The sequence below is a fragment of the Canis lupus genome, chromosome 5, assembly GCF_011100685.1.
Source record: "Canis lupus familiaris isolate Mischka breed German Shepherd chromosome 5, alternate assembly UU_Cfam_GSD_1.0, whole genome shotgun sequence".
Taxonomy (NCBI): Eukaryota; Metazoa; Chordata; class Mammalia; order Carnivora; family Canidae; genus Canis; species Canis lupus.
The window spans coordinates 37343681-37365831 of NC_049226.1; positions in this window are offsets into that span (position 1 = coordinate 37343681).

The window sequence follows — 22151 nt, forward strand, 5'->3', positions numbered from 1 at the left end:
GATTGTTATACCAATTTAATGCACATGACGTATGGAATATTCTAGAAAATGTTTCTTGAAATTTCTTCTATGAATTTAACCTCAGCTCATGAGTGTCATGGCCCTCATAATTAAACAAGGTATAGTTTTCTTCCTTTTTGCCCTCACTTCTTCCCATTTTTCTCTCTTCCATGAGTGACAACCATACACTCTCTTCATTTGTCCCTCAGAGCAAGATGTTCCTCAACTCATTGTCCCCTGACTACGCTTATGTGCCCAACCATATTCTCTAAGTAACTTTGGGTAGGTGTCCACTCTCTGGATTATGTGGAGAGGAGAATTATTGTTACCTCTACAGTTATATGAACATAGTGAGTGAGGATATGTGATTGTGTGTGTGTGTGTATGTGTGTAAATGTGCACACATGCATGTCCTTGGTGAGGAAGAGATACAGCAGACTTTTCCTTCTACACTTCATCCCCATTTGTTTCTCTGTTGGCCATACAGCTATTCTGGATGTGCCAGAAGAGACAATCTTAACATTTTTCTAAAGATCTATATTAGTTATCTATTGCCATGTAATGCATTACCCTTAAATTTAGAGGCTGAAAACAAATATTTTTTATCTCATTATTTTTAATAGGTCGGGAATCTGAGCATGGCTTAGCTGGGTACATCTGGCTCAAAGTCCTCCATGAGGTTGTGTCAAACTGTTGACTGGGTGTGTGGTCTCATCTGATGGTTTAATGGGAACTCACACCATTGTTGCTGGACCTCTGTCCCACACAACATGGGTCTCTTTATAGGACTTCATGACATGGCAGCTGACTTCTCCAGGTAGATTTGAGAGTGAGAAAGAGAGTCTACTCATTACTTCTGCCATATTCTTTTTCTTGGTGGTGAATCAAGACATTCAGCTCCCACTCAAGGGGAGGGGATTACATGAAGGTGTGAGTACTATGAGGGAGGAATTGTCAGGAGCTCTTGTAGAGCCTGCCTTTCCCAGGCTTCTGGCTCCTCTCACGAGAAATGCATACTTACTGGATGCCTGGGTAGCTCAGAAGTTGAGCATCTCCTTTGGCTCAGGGCATGATCCTGAAGTCCTGGGATCGAGTCCTACATCAGGCTCCCCACAGGGGGCCTGCTTCTCCCTCTGCCTCTGTCTCTGCCTCTCTCTGTGTGTCTCTCATAAGCAAATAAATAAAATCTTAAAAAAAAAAGAAAGAAAGAAATACATACTCACCTTCTCCTAACATCGTGAAAAGTATAATCTCATTACAGGACCATCTCAAAGTCTAGAACATCATCATCTAAACCAGGTCTAGGTGTACATGAGGCTCCTGGAGTATAATTCTTCGAGTCCTGCTCCTTGACTACAGTTTCTCTTGATCTGTAGACATGCAAAGCTAGAGAGACCAGTTATCTGCTCCCCACATGCCGAACAGATAAAGGCAGGACAAGCATTGGATCAATTCCCATTCCCAAAAGAAGGAAATGAGATGCAGAGAAATTACTGGTCCGTGGCAATTGTGACACCTCAGGGAAATGGTGGAAGGTCTTTGATTAGGTCTGAAGGCCTGGGAACCTTTTCCATGGCTCTTGACTCTTCCTTCAAGGCTTTTCATGCTGAGTAGTTATTCCTCTTTTGGAAGAGATCACATGTGTTTGTAGCTCAGTACCTCTCTCTCTGTTTCTTGCTGGGAGAATTCTGTGGCCCCAAAGCCCTCTTATCATTTATTATCTTTTGTCTCCTTCAGTCCAAACTGGCAATATTTCTACGTAGGTTGGTCTTTTAAGAAGTATGTGGATCTTCAGTAAATGTTCCTTTTTTTTTTTAGATTTTATTTATTTATTCATAACACACACACACATACAGAGGCAGAGACACAGGCAGAAGGAGAAGCAAGCTCTCTGCAGGGAAGCCTGATGAGGGACTCAGTCCCAGGACTCCAGGGTCACGATCTGAGCCAAAGGCAGATGCTCAACCACTGAGGTGCTCAGGTGCCTCTTCAGTAAACGTTCTTGAGGTACAGTCTATTAGATAAAACATCACACTCATAAATCTCTTTGATAAGGCGAGCCTTATTGGTTGCTTGAGAGAAACTGAGGCATACCTTTAATCTCTTTAGAGGGCTTTTCTTTTCTTTTCTTTTCTTTTCTTCTTTTCTTTTCTTTTCTTTTCTTTTCTTTTCTTTTTTCTTTTCTTTTCTTTTCTTTTCTTTTCTTTTCTTTTCTTTTCTTTTCTTTTCTTTTTTCTTTTCTTTTTCTTTTTCTGACCGAATGGTACCAGGACATCATTTTTAATCCTTCTGAGATCTTAAGAAAATATTTTTTTGTATTTTGTATTTTTCACTGACTTCATCTTTGTACCATGTATCCTGAAAGTGCTCTGGGTTTGGTCTTTGCTCAGAAGCCATGACTTAATTTTAAAGCCATCGTTTGCCCTTGGGAGGAGCTGAGGATTTTCAAAACCACCCAGTCTTGGTTCATTTCTGTGCAATGGTCCTTTCCTTGGTTTCTCTCTCTCACAATTGCTTACTCTTAGCACCAAGAGAGAAACAGGTGACACCTTTAACAACTGGCTTAGAAATCTCCTCAGCTACATTCCCAGTTCATTAGGCAGGTTTCCTACTTTCTACATGACTCCAGACAACAGTGTTGCTAAGCTTTCTGCCACTTCTTTTTTTGTTTGTTTACTTGTTTTAAAGACTTTATTTCTTTGAGAGAGAGAGAGAGAGAGCGCTCAAGTGGGGGAAGGGGTAGAGGGAGAGAGAGGATCTCAAGCAGTTGTTGCAGTGAGCCCAGAACCTGATATGGGGCTTGATCTTATGATCCTGAGATTATGACCTGAGCTCGAATCCAGAGCTGGGTGCTTAACTTACTGAGCCACCCGAGGCCCCCACTTTCTGCCACTTTTTGTGAAGATTTCTCTTCCTCCAGGTCCACTGAGATTTTCTTCACTTTTGCACAGGCCTTTGACTGTAGTCTTTTTGAAGATGAACAGCTTCTTCCAAACATTTGAAGTTTTTACCAACTTGCTCCACAAAGCCCACTGCCTCGTTCCAAAGCCACTGCACATTTTGGGTTATTTATTTATCGTAATGGTGGAACCAACCATAGCATGGAGTAGTGAGTGAAATCTAAGGGAAAGCATTATCATAGTGATCCTTGATCAAGCAAGACTGCATGAACTTTTCTGGAACTCAGTAGGGCTGAGGCAACACTGCCAAGGATCTGGGAACTGTGTACGTTTGTAGGAAGGGAAATGAACCTGGTCACCTCTTATGGTCCTTTCTACACGAAAATTCAAAGATTCTGGAATAGCAGCTAGCTGTTCTTTTTAGATTTGAAGATATAGCAGGTATTTCTAAGGAGATTTTACTGTGGGTAGTGATCAGTGCAGACCACATCTCTTTAAGGCTTTGGCCATGTTAGAGATTTCAAATATAGGGTAGCACGACCAGTGTATTTTCCTAAGGCTCCAGAGTTAATGATAGAATCAAAACTGAAACTTTTATGTATTCAAAAGATAGTAGTATGTTGTTATATTGGTCCATTTGTCCCATATTCTCTCTTCTTTAGGGTTTTATATTAATCACAACCATATATGTGTGTGTGTGTGTGTGTGTGTGTGTGTATAATCTACATGTGTGATGGGGGTTGGCTCTTATAATTGGAAATCCACATGATTTATAGTTGAGAAATAAGTAATTTTGCTTGAGTAGCCACTTAGAATTTTCTTTTCTTTTTTCTTTTTTTAAGATTTTATTTATTTATTCATGAGAGACACAGAAAGAGAGGCAGAGACACACGCAGAGGGAGAAGCAGGCTCCCTGATGTGGGACTTGATCCCAGGACCCCGAGATTATGACCTGAGCCAAAGGCAGATGCTCAACCACTGAGCCACCCAGGTGCCCTGCTACCTGGGTTTTCTTATTGTCTATAATAACCTTCCTTCCTTTGTCCCCCACCTTATTTATTTGTTAGTCTCTTTCCTTCCTTCCTTCCTTCTTGTCCATTTGTCTTCTTTATTCCTGTGTCTAGGTTCCTTTATTCCTCAATATGTACCCTGGCACATAGATATTTCTGTTGAATAGTATAAATGGTACTTCCCCAGGCAATTCTTCAATGTCATTGGGGATATAGTAAAATCACAGGTACTTGGCCCACTGGTTATTCAGGGTATTTATCTTCACCTGCTGCTCAGAAACTCCAGAAATAAACCTCCTTTGATTCCAGTTCATTGTATGCTCTTTTTCACTGCTACAACGTCACTCTTCGTTCATTCATTTAATAGATACTTACTGAGCCCCTCCTTTATGCCAGGTTGATACACTACCTAAGAGGGTTATAATCTCTGCTCTCAGAGAGTTTGGAGTCTCTTGAGTAAAATATAAAACACGAAAATAGAAGTAAAAGCAAGTAAGTAAAATGTTGACAAATGTGGTAAAAGTTCTGATGCATAAGGAAAACATGTGGTGGGGAAGAACATTGTGGAATGCACTGCTTATGGGTTGGTTAATCAGGGGAGATCTGGATAAGGAGAAGTGTGCACATGCCCAGTGTGCAGACAGATGCAGGGTAAGGAGGCGAGTTGCAATTTTTGCTAACTCTGAGCAGGATAGCGTCTGGAATATAGAGGCAATCTTGGGGTGGTGGAGTGTATGACAGAGTTTGATCGTGAGTCATTAGATAGTGTGCTATGGAATTTGGATTTTTATCCTGGAGGTATGAGGAATGACTTAACTAAATTTATATTTGGGAATGATCCCTCTAATAACAGCAGTGGTGTGACCAGGTTTTGCGGGCAGGATGCATATGGAATTTGGGGGTCTCTTTTTAAGAATAAAATAGTATGAATTTGAAAGTACTTAATTAGATATGAAAATGACTATTTGTTTAAAATGAGAAAAGAGACCACAACAAGTTAGAAATTTAAAAATGCTGAGGGCCCCCTGGGTGGCTCAGTTGGTTAAGTGTCTGCCTTTGGCTCAGGTCACGATCTTAGGGTTCTGGGATTGAGCCCCCAGTCAAGCTCCCTGCTCATCAGGGCGTCTGCTTCTCCCTCTCCTTCTGCTCCTCCCCCTGCTTGTGCTCTCTCTCTCTCAAATAAATACATAAAATCTTTTTAAAAAATACCAAGAAAAATCACAACATCCAGAAAAACAACCTATATTATTAATTTATTGCCAACACACTTCCCCTGTTTGTAGACATCAACCCTTTGTTTACTTCTTTATATGATAATTTGGTCATATCACTTACTATTGATGGAATAGGAAGATACTGTAGTTTATCCTTAGTAGTGTCAATGGAAATTTTATTTTTTATTGAGGGTGTAGGATTTTCTTTTATCTTCACAATTTATTGGCGGTCTCACATCACATTTTTAGGTTTGTAAAATTTGGGAAAACTTTGAAAAGTTTATTTCACATATTATGAGCTATAAGATTTTGAGATGGCATATCAAATTTTCCTGTGCAGTTACTAATATAAATACTCTTGAATCGGTGACCCTAATTATCCAGTTTGTCTCTGATGGCTTTATGTCATGATTCTAGGAGAGTAGGCATTGAGTATTTCTGGAAGCCATTCTTTTTCTTCTTTCTTTCTTTCTTTCTTTCTTTCTTTCTTTCTTTCTTTCTTTCTTTCTTTCTTTCTTTCTTTCTTTCTTTCTTTCTTTCTGAGAGAGAGTAAGAGGAGAGAGACTCTCAAGCAGGCTCCATGCTCAGCATGGAGCCCATCACAGGGCTGGATCTCATGACCCTAAAATCATGCCCTGAGCCAAAATCAAGAGTCTTGTCGTTTGACTAACTGAGCCACCCAGGTGGCCCTGGAATTCATTCTTATAGCGAAGCAATAAATAATAACTCACTCTCATACGGAAGAGAGACTGAAAACCAGGTACACAGATCCAACTGAATTCCAACCAAGGATCATCTCAGCCCAACTTCTCACTAGCTTGATCCACAGCCCCACCTGCCACAAGAAGAAATGTGACAGTAGGTGATGTTGGTGCAGAGAGACAATAGTCTTAACTAGTTGTGGTTAAAGCATCTTAGCTTTGTAAATTTTGTAAATTACATGGCCATATGAACATACCACCAGGGCTCCTTCCAAGCCTTGAAAGGGGCTGGCACATGTGAGGACACATGAAATAAACTTTCCTGATCTCCATGAACTGCATGGGAGCCAAGGTGACAAAGGACTGAAATGACCCTGCCTGAAGAAGACTCATTGGGATGACCAGAAAGGGTGTGTCAGTGAGAATGAAAAAGAAAGACATAATTGATTCTTGCATCTTTTCTTCCAGGCAGAGTATAATAGGTAACATTGGAATGATTTATGTTAGGAGGGGTTAGGGATGGAGGAAGAGGGGAGAGAAGGATGATTCAACTTTCTGACCTGAGCCACTGGAGAAGGTGATGTCATTGAGATAGGAAACATGGCTAGAGACGACTGGATGATTAAGGAGTTGGCACTGCAGGTCTAGAAAGTAACCTGGGAGTAGATGGTAGATGCAGTGGGATTGGGAAATTGATGGTTCCATCAATCGGTGAAATGTTGGAGCTGGAGCCAGAGAGTTGCCACTGCCCTGGCCAAGAGAATCCTAAAATAAAATTGTAAACCAGGTCGAAGGCCCTGGCAGCTCCTTAGAAACTTGGCTTGAACCAAACCCTACTCTTCTGAATGTGCTGACTAGGTGTTTTGCACAGTGTTTCCACTGCTACCACCAAGTCTCCCATTAAACTTAATTTGCCATGTCTCGTGGCAAAAATTCCTGTGCCCAAAGTTTATAGACCTTTAGTAAAATAGCTCTCTCAGTTCACGATCAAGTAACAAATCAGGGTTGGTGTTTTTTTTTTTTTTTTTTTTTTTCACTTATGTAAGTTCTAGCTGATTCTTTTTCTTATCCTTCTTCCCCTCATTGTTATTAGTCTTTTGTTCCTTACTCATACTGAAAAAAATTCCATACGATTCCTGCAATCATTTTCAACATTCTTACACATATTTTTTATCTAATAAAACCAATCTCTGGGGTATTTTCAGGTCTGATTCCACTCTTTGTTTTATTGGCTTATTCTCAGTTATGATGTCTTTCGCCTTGTATGCTTTGTCTTTAGGTCTTTGTTTTGTTTTGCTTTTATGGTGAGCTTGTATTTATTGGAAATTTATCAGTAGGATAATGGGAATTCTTTGTGGTCTCCATTAAGGGCAGTTCCTCTGAAAAAGATTGTGTTTGATCCTGCCTGGAGGATTGTAAATTCCTGGGAATCACTTTCAATGAACTTCTCAGTTTATTTATTATTTACTTTGCTTGTTTTTAGAATATTCCCACTGCATAGTTCAGACCTCAAATCTGTATCAAAGCCAGTCCAGAGCTGCAAATTATGAAGCGAGATATTTTTTCTCTTCACCCAAAGACAAGGTAATGATTGGCCCTTTCCTTTGATGTCTCCTTTTGTGGCGTTGATCTTAGTTGTTTTTTGTTTGTTTGGTGGGATGGTTTTCCTGATTCTGTTTCACTGAAGATGTCTCAGATCCACAGGAATTTTTGTACTTTGTACCGCTTCTTTGTTAGGTAAAGGGCATTTTGTGGGAAGGAAACACATTCCTAGACCTAGTCTCCTTTCCCTGGGCAATTGTAAAAAGTGAATATTTGGGTAACAGAGTAATGCGGATGCCCTTTGGGCACTCAGCAGCTTCAGAGCTCACTTCACTGGATTCATGCATTAGCTCTGTAATTGGCCTCTAAGGATTTTCCTTATTTTCTTGCCAGCTCAGCAACACATGTAAAATGATCATTTTAAGGTATTTTGTTGCTGCTTGGTTAGGCAGGTTATTACTGGAACCAGAAATCAACCATGACTTTCTTATACAGTTCCCGGCCCTGCACCAGGATTTCTAATTGCCTTGATTTTCTCCTGTTGACAAGAGAATGGTGTGTCCTTATGATATTCTCAAATTATTTGGCCCATGATTCATATCTCTATGTGATCTACTTCCTTCACAGCCATTCTTTGGAGACTCTGGAACCTTGTGTCTGCTCCACTATGGACCAGTGACTTTCCAGCTGTCATCCTAATATCTCCAATCTTCACTTCCTAGGGTGAATCTGTTATTTCCTAGATCCAGTGGCTTCTAATATTTTATTTGTTTCTCTGTTTTCTATATCATTTCATTAATGAACTAATTATTGGACATTTCTGAGTCTATCCTCATCTAAAAATGTATTTTATTTTTAATTTGGAGAGAGAGAGAACATGTGAACAAGAGGAGAGGGGGAGGAGAGAATCTCAAGCAGACTACCCATTTAGAGTGGAGTCCAATCCCATGATCCTGAAATCATGACCTGACCCAAAACACGAGTCGAACACTTAACCAATTGAGCCACTTGGAGTCTAAAAATGTCTTTATTTTGCTCTCAAATTTGACTGGTGGTTTGCTTGGGTATTGAATCTCAGTTCAAAATAAATGGCCTGGATTTCTGATTTCAACTCCAAAATTTAAAAGCTTGGAGGTCATCTTGTGCTTATAACAAGAAAAGAGCTGAACACATTGAAAATCATTACTTTCTTGGTACCATTAGAAAACTGAGGTCTCAGGCCAGACTACCCGCAAATCTGGAACATGCAGGAAACCAAAGATAAAGAAAAAAAAAATCTTGCAAAAATTGCCAGAGAGGAGGAAATAACTTACCCACAGAGGAATAAAAATAAGAATTACAGTGGGATTTTTATCATTGAAGCAAAACAAAAAATAGTGGAATGAAATATTTAAGGTGTTGAAAGAAAAAATCCACCAACCGAGAATTGTATACCCAGAGATTATTCGTCAAAAATTGAGAAATGAAGACTTTTTTAGAGAAAATTGATGGAATTTATCATCCATGTAACTATCCTGAAAAAAAAAAAAAAGGTTAAAAGAAACAATTGAAGACAGAAGGAAAATGAAGGAAAGTGTGGTTAGAAACTTGGAACTATACCAAGAAAAGAAGAGCATCAGAGAAGAAATAAATGAAGGTAGAATAATAACCCTTATTAATTTAAATTATAAATTTATCTGAAGTAAACTTATTGAAAGCAACAATCATGACAATGTATTGGGCAGTTATAGCATATGGGCAAGTAAAATGAATGATAGCATTTCGTAATGGACAGGAGAGAGGAACTGGGAACACTTTGTTATAAAGTGTACTGTACTACACATGAAGTAACATAATGTCATTTAAAGGTGGACTTAGAGGGATCCCTGGGTGGCGCAGCGGTTTGGCTCCTGCCTTTAGCCCAGGGCACGATCCTGGAGACCCGGGATCGAATCCCACGTCAGGCTCCCGGTGCATGGAGCCTGCTTCTCCCTCTGCCTGTGTCTCTGCCTCTCTCTCTCTCTCTCTCACTGTGTGCCTATCATAAAAAAAATAGAAAATAAGAAGAATCTAAAATTAATAATCTAAGCTTCCACTTTAGGAATCTAGAGAATGAAGAACAACATAAGCCTAAGGCAAGCAGAAGAAAGGCCATAAAAACTAGAGTAGAAATCAATGAATTGGAAAACAATAATGAAAATCAACAAAACCAAAAGTTAGTTCTTTAGAAAGATCAATAAAATTATAAACCTCTTGCCAGGATAACCAAGAAAATCAGATAGAAAACATAAACTACTAATAACAGAAATGAAAGAAAGATTGTTGCAATTGATTATGGGGGCATTAAAAAAATGATAAAAAAAATACTATAAACCACTTTAGTTCATTAGTTTGAGAAGTTAGAGGAAATAAACAAATTCCTTAAGATATATGCTATCAAAACTCACACAAGCAAAGGCAGATAATTTAAAGACTTATTTACTTATTTTAGAAAGAGAGCATGCAAGCATGAGCTAAGCATGAGTGGGGGAGGGGTAGAGTGAGAGAATCTCAGGCAGACTCCCCACAGAGGGCCCGACATGGGGCTCCATCTCATGACCTGAGATATGATCTGAGCTGAAATGGAGACCTGATTTGATTTGATCTGAGCCAACCTGGCTCAGTTGGTTAAGACAGCCCTGGGAAGGTAGATAACTTAAATAGGCCTGTGTCTACTTAAACATTAAAACAATAATTAATAACCTTATAAGAAAGAAAGTACCAGGTTCTGATGGTTTCACTGGTGAATTCTGCCGAACATGAAGGTATAATGCCGATTCTCTGCAATCTCTTCTAGAAAATGGAAAGAGGTGTAACACTTCCTGACTCATTCTATGAGGCCAGCATTACCCTAATACTAAAACCATGCAAAAGCATTAGAAGAAAGATAAATTACTGAGCAATGTCTCTTGTGAACAGGTGGTAGACAGAATTATGCCCCTCTCCCCAACGATGTCCACATTCAAATCCCTGAAGTCTGTAACTGTGATACCTTACTTGGTTAAAGGTACTTTGCTGATGTTACCAAATTAAGGACCTTGAGATAGGAGATTACCCTGGATTAACTGGGTGATCCCAATGTAACCACAATGTAACCATTCCCTCTCTAAGAGGGAGACAGTCTTGTCAGAGTGAGAGAGGAGATGTGTGACAAGAAGAGGTTGGAGGGCTATTTCCTGAAGATAGAGGGAGAGGTCAATGGCCAAGGAATGCAGTGGGCCCCTGGAAGCTATAAAAGGCAAAGAAGTGGATTACTCCCAAGGTTTCCAGAAGGAATGGAGCTCTGCAGACATCTTGATGTTATCCTGTAAGTCTCATTTCAAACTTCTGACTTCTAGAACTTAAGATAATAAATGTATATTGTTTTAGTGCCAATACTTGCATAACTTTTTTTTTTTTTAGAGAGCAAATGTCAAATAAACATAGATGGGAAGATCCTCAACAAAATGTTAGCACACTGAATCCAGCAATGTTTAGAAAGAAATATACACCACAACCAAGTGGGCTTTACTCCACGTGCACGTTCAACATTAAAAGATAAATTAAGGGGCACCCGGGTGGCTTATGGTGTGATCCTGGGGTCCTGGGATCCAGTAGCACATTGGGCATCCCTGTGAGGAGCCTGCTTCTCCCTCTGCCTGTGTCTCTGTCTCTCATGAATAAATAAAATCTTTTTAAAAAAAGATAAATTAATATAATCCACCACACCAACAGTCTAAGGAAAAGAAATCATTTACTCATGTCAATGGCAAGAAAAGCATTTAACAAAATCCAGTACCCACTCATGATACAAATTCTTGGCAGACAAGAAATAGAGGAGAACTTTGACTTCATAAAGAATATCTACCAAAAAACCTAAACCCAAAGCTCACATTATATTTAACAGTGAGAAATTCATGCTGTTTTTGTGTCATGACTATCTTTTGGATGTGGTCTGCTATCATTTATCTTGATCATTATATTATAGTCTTTTTATTCTGAAGGATTTTGTATTTTTTTTCATCTCTGAGTGTCTTTCATTCTATATTTGATCATTTTCTCTCCATTCTCTGATCTCTTTTCTAGTAACTTTCCGTGATAAGATGTTGAGCTGCATGGAATGGACTCAATCTATTTTCTTCATTCTATCTACGCCTGTCATTCTGATCTATGTCAGAGGACTGAAAGGTGGGAGGATCAAATAGGTGAAGTACAGGGGATTCTTTTAGGGTGGTGAAACTATTTTGTATGATACTGTAATTGTGGATACAAGATGGCATACATTTGTCAAAATCATAGAATATAACAATACAGAGTGAATTTCACATATGCAAAATAAAAAACAGTCCAACCAGAGGAAAAGGTGCTGATCTAAGGAACTCTGGGAATGAGTAGAATCTGAAATTCTTTTTTTTTTTTTTTTTTTCAAAAAAAGATTTTATTCATTCATTCATGAGAGACACAGAGAAAGAAGCAGGGACACAGGCAGAGGGAGAAGCAGGCTCCACGCAAGGACCCCGATGTGGAACTCGATCCCAGGACCCCAGGATCACACCCTGAGCCAAAGGCAGATGCTCAACCACTGAGCCACCCGGGTGCCCCAGAATCTGAAATTCTAAAGACAAAAGGAACTGCACATATGTGCCATACTACAGGTGACTAAGTTGTTTCCCATGGGTGTATGAGTGAACAAATCTGATACTGTATACATGTATCATGGAGTTGACCAATTATATAGATGGGCAGAAAATGGTGGGAACCAGGATTTTCATTGTGGACATGGTGATATACAGATAAGCAATGGAGGAGGTTATAATAATCCATGTGATAGTGGAGTATGGTTAGAGACATCAGTATGAAATCATGTTTAGCTTAATATGGATCCAGATGCTTACATAGAGAAATACTTTTAGGGATGCCTGGGTGGTTGAGGTCTGCATTTGGCTCAGGCTGTGATCCTGGAGTCCTGGGATCAAGTCCCTCATCGGGTTCCCTGCAGGGAGCCTGCTTCTCCCTCTGCCTGTGTCTCTTCCTCTCTATGTCTCTCATGAATAAATAAATAAAATCTCTTAAAAAAGGAAATACTTATAGATATTTGTACATTTGCATGTTCTATACACACATATATTTCCTTGTATTGTTAGCTTTGAGAGCCTAGAAGTGATGAACACCTCAGAAGCTATGAGCACACCTGGCACTTAGATCTTGGTTCCTAATACCATTTCCATAAAAGAGGCGAGGTTCTTTGGAGAAATGGCTGATTCTAAGACTGGGGCAGCAAATATGCAAGATGAGCTTAGAACATTGTGTAGCCACAGAGAGCTAAGAAGTGCTCCAAACAAAACCAAAACCAAAACAAAACCCCCCAGTACAGCCAATATGTATTGATAGGATTACGACAAAGGAGACAACCGAAAGAGCTAATTTAGCCAACACTGGAACCATTTGGGCCCAAAAATAAAGCAGCATTGGAGTACAACCCAAAGTATAAAATAAATCTAGGTGCCTGGCTGGCTTAGTGGGTAGAGGATGCAACTCTTGATCTCAGGGCTGTGAATTCAAGCCCCACGTTGGGCATGAAGCCTATTTTAAAAATGTGGCAAAGTATAAAATAAATGTCCATGAGTCTGTAATGATATAAATACATGATTGACTAATGGAGAGGAAGAGATTAAGGCCCCATATGGAAATATTTCACATAACTTATGTAGATACTCTATTTTTATGGAGGTGGATCATAAGTCTCTACTCCTTAAGTGTGAGCTGTGCACCATACAATATGGAAAGGGGAACAAAAAAGTTACTTTATGGTGGAAAAATATGACCTCCATCTACCCAAGCTATATGGTCAAGGGCAGCAACAGCAGTGATAAGTCATATTGATGGTATTTATTCCTGATGGGACAAGAATGGCACTTGACTTCTGTGGCCTTCCTGTCCCAAACCCATAACCTCAGTCTAACCATGAATACAACAGCAGACAGGTTCCACTAGAGGGACATTCTACAAAATATCTGACCAGTACTCTTCAAAAACTGTTCTGTTAAGATCATCAGAAATAAGGAAAGCCTGAGAAAGTGTCACTGTGAAAAGGAGCCTAAGGAGACATGACAAGTCAATGTGATGTTATACCCTGGATGGGATTCTGGAATAGCAAAAGGGTATTAGGTAGAAACTAAGGAAATCTGAGTAAGTGTGTATCAACACTGGTTCATTAAATGTAGTGAATATACCATGTTGATATAAGATTGTAAATTATGGGGCCCAAGGGTGGCTCAGTTGATGAAGCATCTGATTCTTGATTTCAGCTTAGGTCACGATCTCAGGGTCATGAGATCGAGCTCTGCCTTAGACTCTGCACTGAGTGTGAAGCCTGCTTAAGATTCTCTCTGTCTCCCTTTCGCCCTCCTGCCTGCATGCTCTCTCTTTCTCTAGAATTGTAAGATTGTAAGATTTGCTAATAATGGAGGAGGCAGGGTCCTCAGTTTATAGGGACTCTATACTATTTTCCCAAATTGTCTGTCAAAGTACAAGTGTTCTAAAGTAAAGACCATTTTTAAAAAGTGTCCTCAGAACTTTGAAGGCAATCCCTTCCCCCTCCTCCTCCTCCTCCCCTTCCTCCTTCCCTTCCTCCTCCTCCTTCTCCTCCCCCTCCTTCTTCTTCTTCCTCTTCCTCTTCTTCTTTTTCCTCTTCTATAAGTAGGTTCCATGCCCAGCATGGAGCCCAATGCAAGGCTCAGCTCAAGACCTTGAGATCAAGACCTGAGATGAAATCAAGAGTTGGATGCTTAAATGTCTGAGCCACCCTTGTAGGCAATTTCTTCTAATAGCCAGTGGGTCTTCATGAGAAATCAGATTGTTATTCCTTTTTGGAAGATAGAATTTCTCTTCCTCCTCTGGAAGCTTTCAGACTTTTTATTTTGTTAAATCCATGCTGTTCTTGTTTCATGATAGTCTCTTAGATGTGGTCTGCTATCATTTATCTTGATCATTACAGCCTTTTTATTCTGAAGACTTTTGTACTTTTTATTTGGGTTGCTTATGTTTCATATTTGATAATTTTCTCTCCATTCTCCGAGCTCCTTTCTGGTAATTTTCATTAGTAAGATGTTGAACTTCATGGAGCTGAGACTCAATGTGTTTTCTTCATTGTCTCCCTCTGCCATTCTGAGCTATCTTGTAGAAATATCCTACTCTGTCCTCCCAGTCCTCCCAGTCCTCCCACTGGCATTATATTTTGGCAATCTTATGTTTAATTTCTTTTTTTAAAGATCGTATTTATTTATTCATGAAAGACACAGATTGAGGCAGACACAGGCAGAGGGAGAAGCAGCTCCCTGCAGGGAGCCTAATGCAGGACTCAATCCCAGGATCCCAGGATCCCAGGATCCTGACCTGAGCCAAAGGCAGATGCTCAACCACTGAGCCACCCATGCGTCCCAATTGCCTTTATTTTCTGATTCATAGGTGGGAACCTCTTACGGATTGCATTTGATATTTCTTAGTCTTCTATTTTATTTTATTTTTTAAAAAGATTTCATTTATTTATTCATTCATGAGAGAGAGAGAGAGAGAGAGAGAGAGGCGGAGACACAGGCAGAGGGAGAAGAGCAGCAGGCTCCATGCAGGGAGCCCGATGTGGGACTCGATCCCAGGACTCCAGGATCACGCCCCGGGCAGAAGGCGATGCTAAACCGCTGAGCCACGGGGGCTGCCTGTCTTCTCCTATTTTAGGGAGACCATTTTGTTGAATTCCTTTCCTTTACATCCAAGGAGACCAGGTTTCTGAGCAGAGAGCTCTTGGCTGACTTGTGGAGAAGCACTAGAGTTTTGCAGTAAGATGGGTCAGGTTGGATGCCAGCTCTCCCACTAGCTGGGAGATTGAGAGCAAGCACTGAATTTCTCAGCACCCCATTCTCTCATCTTTAAAATGATCAATAGAACATGCTTAGTCCAGTTGTCATGAGACTAGAAAGAGATTATCTGTGTAAAGTGTTTAGCACAGTGCTGTAAATGGTCATAACCTAATAAATGTTGCTGTTACCACTAATCACATCATCCAGATTGAATTACTTGCACACCCAAAGAGTGTTTGTTTTTGTAGCTACTAATCGTTGAATCTGGCACCCTTTCGCTTTGTGACATCATGAGTGATACACATTGTACAAGAGAAGGGAGAAAGGAGTTTAACGTTCTTAGGGATAAATAGTAAGAATAACAAATATGAGGATGAGACATAAAAATGAAAATGTGAGAAGGAGAGGCTCTGTGTGCAGCCCTTAGGCCCCATAAGTGCTTTGTTTGTTCTGCCTAATATGTTTATATGTAAATGACCTTGGCAAGTGACAATTACTAAGAACAACATTCAAATGTTTGGTTAGAGCAGAATCTGCATTAGAGGGGACTTAGACCAAAGCAGATACATGGGTTTTTGAAGCAGTTGGATGGGACAGAGAGAAGTGTTAGAGGTATTTTACTTTTCATTAAGGATCTCAATCATAGTGTAATTAACCAACAGCCTTCCAAGGTGAAACCAACAGAACAAACCAAACTTCCACATGGGGAACGGAGAGAAGCTTTCAGGAAAACACAAATGGAAGAACCCAATGGTTCGGGAGAAGAAGCCATCGGAACTAGTTCGGAGATGGGGTCTTGAGACAGGACTCATTTAGCCCCCAGATCCAAACCCAAAGATGAATTCTGTAGCTGCAATTCAGGGGTTGCAAGAGAGGTGTGGGAAAGAGACACCAGATTCCTTCCTCTCAGTGTTTTATTAATATTGCAGGCTCTTTCTCTCGAGTGTGTGCTTTTCTCATTTGTTTGACCAACACAAGCGGGAATGAGTAAGCTCCTCCTGGCATATATTTTCCCATTTACCAGGGTCAGTGTTTACATTAATAACACACCACCCTAGATGAAGGTGCTCTTTCTGTTAACCCCACACAGCTGCTAATTAGCAGGTCACTTGCGGGTTAGAGGTGCGCTTGTGTTGTGCTTCTTGGCTGGCTGTTGTGTTATTATAACAACTGTAAATGCCATATGCAGCTGCCATACGGGTTGTGCTCAGAAGGCTGTTTGTATAATTACAGGCATTAGCCAGAGATGGAGCCTGCCAGCTGACATTCAAGAGGCAATAATAACTTAATTTCCCTCACAACAAATTGGCTCTCTAATAGGGGATTTAGTTGTACTCCGAACTTCGGGATGGCTTGAGAATTCCAGCAAGCACATTTCTGTCCAGCTATTCTCGTAAGGGGGAGAGTAATCACACCCATACCCAAGACAGTTTCTACAGTTGCTTGAGGATCAATCAATAGGTGACAGTACTTCCTACCTTTTTATTCCAAAGAGAAGCTATATAGTCAGAGGAGTCCTCTAGCTTCCAAAGGGGCTTTGGACATCTCAAAGATGTCATGGAAGATTTTTGCCCAACTGGTGTCTCTTACCGAGTGCAACTCAGGAAATGCTTTGCTCTGGTGTAGCGTTTGGAATGAGCTAGAGAGTGCATATGGGGAGCCTGCTCCCTGGGAATCTGATTTCACTGTTATCTCCTGTTTACCCTCAGCCAAAATAACCACCCCCCCCATCTCCACCCAGCAAATGTTGATGCAAAGCCATTTCCTCTGTGATAGCTTTCTTGATCTTTCTCTCTTACCTTCAGAAGTTATGATCTCTTTCTTCTTTTTGTGTTTTTCTGCATTGGGTGTCATAATTGTAAGTTTTATCACTCGTGTAATTATTTGTGCCCACACCTGTCTCTCTGAGTTGACTGGGAGAATCTGACAGCATCTGTTTCTTATTCATCTTGGTAACACCTATCATGCTTTTCACCCAGCAGGTGCCAAAAGCAGTTGTTAAATGGATTTAAAATATATTTTCAAAAGGCTACAGTCATTCTGTACTTTAAAATATGTGTAGGACGTGAATCACAGTGGCGAACAGAAAAGCTAGAAAAGATGAATGGATTTGATTATTTAAAGATAAAGTCTGTGTTTTACATACTATATATAAACTCATTTCTCTCCATACGTATATATTAGATAAGATTATATATTTGTACCTATATATTTATACATATATTTCTTTATATAGAGATCCATAACTGTATCTGTATTTAGATCTGCATCTAATATTTTGGTATTCTGTGCCATTTAAAGGAGATGTGAAAACTTTGAATGACCTAGAAAGACTTGCAATCCTCTGACATGATAAAAGAAAGTTACAAAACATTATAATCACTGTGGGTACGATTTGTATTCATATATTCTAGTGATAAATATTTATACACTTAAGGTCCAGAAAGATATGCATGAACAATAAGATTGAGTGTTTATTCATGATGGGATTTGGATTACTTTTGCTTTATTTTGCTAATTTGTGTTTTCTAAATGTTGGCAATGTATATACAATGCTTTTGAATTGAGGAAATTATTAGTAATGTAATTTTATTAATATATTTTCCAAGCATTATAAAAGGAAGGACCTTAGTACCTCCAAATTCCCTTTAAAATAACATCCTGGCCATAAGAGATGTTGGAAAATGCTATTATGTTTTAATACTTAATGAGTAGGCTTCACTTATTTTATAATGAAGTGCTTCAGGGTTGGGGTAGATAATGTGTTTTGGGGTTCGCAGGTGCAAAGGGGATGAGGCAGGGGATAAGACATTTTGTAGTGAAAAACACCAACTCTGGGGCTGGAGCAATATTGTTAGGCATGAACTTTGTCTAGTTGTTTTGCTCTTTTGGTTAAAAGTTCAAACTTAATTGGATTAGACAGTAGCAAAGGAACACTTAGCTAACATTTGTGGGCTTGTTTCATATCCAGGCAATATGCTCCACATATTGATATATGGTCCCTTTTAATCCTTGCTGCTATCCTATAAGATGGGCATTAGAAAACTTCTATATGTTTCACAGAAGAGAAAATTTAGTCTGAACTTGGATACTTCTATGTCATAGTAACTGAGCTGCAGCTTTAAAATTGTCTGTAGTCTGGACTCTGCCTGCCTTCCAGACAGCAAACATTTGTGAACCAAGTGTCTAAATGTTTTGGATTTATACTTCTTTTTTTTTTTTAAGATTTTATTTATTTATTCCTGAGAGACATACAGAGAGAGGCAGAGACACAGGCAGAGGGAGAAGCAGGCTCCTTGCGGGGAGCCCGATGTGGGATTTGATCCCAGAATCCCGGGATCATGCCCTGGGCTGAAGGCAGACGCTCAGCCTCTGAGTCACCCAGACGCCCCCTGGATTTATAGTTCTTTAATTGTTACTTGAATGTTTCATTTTATATATCATATGATGAGCAAAGGCTGGACTTAGTGTAGTGGATGCAGCTGGTGCCCTGCCCAGATCCCCTTCTCTAGACCGGCGGTCCCTCATCATTAGCCAGTGTGGGTGGTGACTCCTAATGGCTCACACCAGCCCTTTCTCCAGGGACCATACTCAGTGGAGGGGGCATCTTGATCAGGGGAAGGTGTCCTCCTTCCTTACCCTGGGGGGCAGAGAGGAGAGGCAGCCAGAAGTAAATGACTGATTAACATGGAATGTGAAGGATCACCTTCTTGCCTTGAGATGGGACCACACCTTTGGTGGGACTTGTGTTCCAGGCAGAAGCCAGTCTGGAGCTGAGACCACATCCTCACTCCGTTTTCTTCCTATAACCCATCCTCTCCCCTGACTCCCTTTCTCCTGAGAGCACCTCTTCCCCTAAATCACCATCATGAGAATCTCCTCACCTCAGGCTATGCTTCTAGATGCCCTATCTGAAACATTTAGATGTGTAAATAGAATGGAAATATTCTGCGATGTTTTAAATTTCACTTCAATGAATAAGGTGAACAGTTTTTCACATTTTAAGAATCATTTGTATTTCCTATTCTCTGAAGTTTATTCACAGACTTTGCTCATTTAAAAATACTGTTTTGGGGACACCTGGGTGGCTCAGTGGTTGAGCATCTGCCTTTGGCTCAGGTCGTGATCCCGCTGTCCCAGGATTGAGTCCCACATCGGGCTCCTTTCATGGAGCCTGCTTCTCCTTCTGCCTGTGTCTTGGCCTCTCTCTCTGTGTGTCTTTCATGAAAAAAATAAATAAAATCTTAAGAAAAATACCGTTTCAAATACTGAAGCTTATAATATGTTTTAATATTTAGTGATTTAGTGAGGCAACAGCTCCCTCCTGTACTGCCTCTTGCCTGCAGCCTTAGTCTTCCTTTCCAGAATTTTCCTCACTACCCTTGCTTGTTTTTTTTGCCTATATATTAACTGTTGAAGCAAAGTGCCCAATTCCCTCATAAGATCCTGTTGATGTTTAATATCAGGACTTCGAGATCATGACCTGAACTGAAGGCAGATGCTTACTGACTGAGCCACCCAGGCGCCCCAAGAGAAATTGCATTTTCCTAGGTATATTCCTATGTATTTTATTTACTTATGTTTGCTTTTGAAAATTCATGGACTATTTTATTTCATTATATATTCTAATTGGTTTTCCACCTGTATGTTACTAATTTCTGTGTATTAATTTTTACTCTGTATACTTACTCTGTTCTCATATTGCAGTGTTTTAGGTTGATTCTCTGGTATGTTTCAGGAACTCAGTCATATCACTTACAAGTGACAATTTTATGTCCTATTTCTCAAAATTTATACCTCTGATTTTTCACTCTTGTTTAATGATATTGACCAGAACCTCCAGAATGAAGATAAATAAATGTTCATTTTCACCATCAATGGACTTTTTTTTTTAAATCATCTCTGATTTCGATACAAACTCTTTTAGTATTTTTTCATTAAGGAATGATGCTGGCTTTTGGATTGAGATATCTATCTCACGGATATTTTAGTATCTGTGAATCTCTCTATTTTACTAACTTATTATAAGACAGTTACATTTTCTTTTTAATTAGAAAAGAAAATAGGCAATCAATTCACCTCTAAAGTTGGCAAAGAAAGGGAAAGACTCAACCATTTACCTTAGCTCTCCTATTTGATCTGTACCATTAGGTCACCAAATAGTAGGTGAGAGGAGGCATCCCTCTTTATAATATCCCAGCTGACTAATGAAAAAAGAAATGAGAGAAATAGAATACCACTATTTTGCAATCTCCATTAAGTTAATGGATCTAGGCATTGGGAATCAGTGGGTGAACATCGCAAGAGGAGGACCAACCAGTTGTTACATGTCTTCTGATAAACAAACCAAAAACACAAACAAAAACCAACCAAACAAACAAACAAAAAACCCAGAAAAAAAAAAAAAAAAACCCATGGTAGCACCTACCTCTTGTCAAAGCTATCAAACCTTCGTCTGACAGACTTTTTGTCATCTGTTAGTGTACAAGATGTACAGAAAGCAAAGGAGTAAGCCCATCTGTGCCATGAGGATGCAATCTATACAATCAGGGCTTGGGGGGAAATCTACGTATCAAAGCCTTAGGTTCCTCAATAGAGCAGTTTTAGGGAAAATAGAGGAAGAAATATGGGGTAGATTAGAAAAAACAGGCATATCAGTTTTATAAAACTTAGCAAGTACAGTGCAATGTATACATGGGAGTGCAATGTATACATGGGAGATAATACAATAAAGAAATGCAGGGAGGAGTTCCTGTACAAGTCAGGATGGTGGTTACTTTTGAGGGGAGCACAGGCTTGAAATTGGGATGAGACACAATGGAACGGCTTCAGGGATCATTGGCAAAATTCTAGTTCTTGACTCAAATGATGGTCACCAAAGTTTGCTTCCTTTTATTAATTTTTGTTATGGTTTTCTGCATTTATGCTTTCCAACAAATGGGTCAAATTAAGACAAAATGAGGCGGTGACGATTGGAGTATTTGTGGAAGAGTAGGTCTGTGAGTCTTCAAAGCCCCAGCTTTCTGACTCTGAAGGTTGCCACACAAGAGTTATTAAGAGGTCAAGCAGATGATACTGGAAGGTTTGTGTGGTGATGTGATGGTAAACCAGCTTTCTGAATCAAGAAGTCCTGGTCTGTAGCATTTTGCTCATCTTCATAATGTAAGTATTTCTTCAAGCTCCAAGGTGATGTCCCTGAACACTGATGTTGGAAGATGTACAGAGCTGGCTTTCATGAGCCAGTGAGAGTAGGTCCTAAGATACTGCTGGGTAGATGAGCACCAAAATACATTCTACCATCTTCCACTTTGTTTGGGGTACACCAGCTTGTGGGGTCTATTGTAAGGTGTCTCTATGAACAGAAACATTGGTCTGTTTAGGTTAAGGTTTCAAATAAAATAGAGGGTGTTTGGGAGAACCAGGTATGAGGACCTGCTTCCTTTCCCCTTTGAAAAGATGCCAGATTTTATACTAAAGGAAGGATGAGAGTGTCTCTGACTCTGAGCCTAGGTTTCTTTCATTTCCTTTTTTTTAAAGGTTTTATTTATTTATTCATGAGAGACACACAGAGAGAGACAGAGACATAGGCAGAGGGAGAAGCAGGCTCTCTGTGGGGAGCCTGATGCAGAACTCGATCCCAGGACCCTGGGGTCATGCCCTGAGCTGAAGACAGACGTTCAACCACTGAGCCTCTCAGGTGCCCCTGAGCCTAGGTTTATAAGGTGTGAGATTGAGAAGAAAGTTTAGAAGATGAGGCTGAACTAGTAGATCATTTAGGGTGGCTGGATGATTTAAAAATATGACCAGGGAAGCCCAGGAAGCTGGATAGTCTGGGTGGTTAAATAATATCTTTGCTTTTCAGGTGGCAGGAAGATGACAGATGGAAGGAATGCAGCAAAACCCAGGCTCTAGTGCACCTAGGTGCCACCCT